The sequence below is a fragment of the Ovis aries genome, chromosome 2, assembly GCF_016772045.2.
Source record: "Ovis aries strain OAR_USU_Benz2616 breed Rambouillet chromosome 2, ARS-UI_Ramb_v3.0, whole genome shotgun sequence".
Classification (NCBI taxonomy): Eukaryota; Metazoa; Chordata; class Mammalia; order Artiodactyla; family Bovidae; genus Ovis; species Ovis aries.
The window spans coordinates 24,466,188-24,468,491 of record NC_056055.1 but is presented as its reverse complement, the minus strand read 5'-3'; positions in this window follow the sequence as shown (position 1 = coordinate 24,468,491).

Below are 2,304 nucleotides of genomic sequence, written 5' to 3'. Positions count from 1 at the left end.
CTTACATCTGTGCTATGGTGACCTCCAGAGCTGCTTCAGGCAGAACCTATGTGAATTCCGCAGTGCTGGCCACTCATCAAATTCTGCCTGGAATGGTTTCATCTAGAAATCCCCTTCTTAGCACTGAGTATTAAATGTAGAACAGATTCTTTGAAGAAAATTTATCAGCCATGTATGTGTTAGTTGCTCAGTCATATCCAACTCTTCGCGACCCCACAGACTATACTTCTGTCCACGGGATTCTCCAGGCAAGAATACTGGAGTGAGTAACCCTTCCTTTCTCCATGGGATCTTCCTGATGCAGGGATCAAACCCAGGTCTCCAGCATTGCAGGCAGATTCTTTACTGTGTGCGTGTACCAGGGAAGTTAATAGATGATTTTAAAAAAAGAAAAAATCAGTCTCCTGAAGGTGATAAGAACTCTTCTAATTTGGAGAAATCCTCTTTTATGTCATCTGTATAAGTTTCCTAATGTTGCTGTAACAAAGTGCCACACACTGGGTGGCTTATACAAGAGAAACGTATTTTCTCAAAGTTCTGGAGACTAGAAGTCCAAAACCAAGGTGTCGGCAGGATTGATTTCTTCTGAGGCTATAAGGGAGTTCCAGGCTGTTCCCTCAGCTCCTGGTGGTTCGCTGGCACTCCATGCCATTCCTTGGCTTGTAGACTTATCACCCTAATCCCTGCCTCTATCTTCACATGGCTTCTCCTTATGTGCATCTCTGTGTCCAAATTTCTCCCTCTAAATAAAGATATCAGTTATATTAGGTTGGAACCCACCCCAAAAACCTCATTTTATCTTCATGGCCTCTGCAAAGACCCTCTCTCTAAGTGGGATCCCATTCTAGGTACTGGGAGTGAAGACTCCAACATGTGAATTCGGGAGGGACCCAAACTGATCCCCATCAGTCTGCTCCTGTGGCTGTGTCTAGATAAGGTGTAAGAGAGTGAACTGAAATAGAAATATTTCTTGTCCTGAAGACAAACCCTCAAAGTCAAAGAGTTCTGGGCGAGTCTGGCCTCCAGGTGCTGTCCTGGGAGCTGCCTCCCCCCAACAAGGGAAGAGGATGTGGGAGTCCCATGCTGGCAGTCATCACCTCCACCCACTCTCTGCCGGCAGCGGGAGAGTACAGCTCACACCTCTCAGACTCGGGAGCCCCTGGAGACTCTGATCCTTGCATACATGGACATCCCCTTCTGCCTCACCTGCAGCCTCACCCAGCTGCTCCCACTCTCCCTCCCAGAGATCTCCAAGCTTTCTCCTCCCTGGGCCCCACAGTCATTTCTTGGCTTGTGCACATCCTAAGATGGCACCTCCTCATTTCCTCAGGGCAGCTGACAGCCACCACCCACCTCCCATCCCTCACTCTAAGTTCCCTTCCCCAGTGGGTCTGTCATCTCATCTTCCCTTGTTCACTGACCGGCTTCCCAAGGGCAGGGCTCGTGGGCACCTCGGTGCTGCATTATCTCCTGGATCTATGACAGTGCTGGGCACAGGCTAAGAAGCCAGACTGCAGGAAGGACCCACAGAGCTGTTGCTTTGCCCCTACCCCTACACCTCATTTCTGCTGGTAAATGTCACTGGATGAGATACTTTCAATCAGTCTGACTTCTCCATAGGAGCTCACCTAAGTAAGTCCTACCAGATGGCAGGTCCCTTTCCAAGCACATGTCTCCTTGAGAGTCTCCCCCAACTTAAAAAATACCCATCATTATTACCACTGTGATCACTGTCATCATCACCATCGTCACTACCACCACTATGACCATCAATCACCTTCACTACTACCACCACCGCCATTACCATCTTCATCAACATTTTCATCAAAGCATCAAATCATCACCCCACCAGCAGCACCACCTTCACCACCACCCTCATCACCACCACCTTCATCATCATTATCACACCATCACCATCTTCACCATCCCCACCACCACCATCATCACGCCACCGTCAGCATGACCATCATCACCACCACCATCTCTGTCCCCAGCATCATCACCGTATCTTCTTCATCATATCTCATCTTTAAAATGACCATGCCAAGTCCCGTTTTAAGTGCTTTATCTAAATTGACTCACCTAATCCTCTTTATAGCCTCCCAGTGCACATACTGGTATCTGTATTTTACAGATGTGGAACCTGGAGAACAGTCATTGATGTTTGCAACATCACACAAGAAGTAGGAACTGACAGCTGGGATTTGAACCAAAGCAGTCACACTCCGGGATCTGTGCCTTTAAGGGATATTCAAATGGGCATCATTTGCAACAGCAAAATCCTGGAAACAACCCAAATAATTC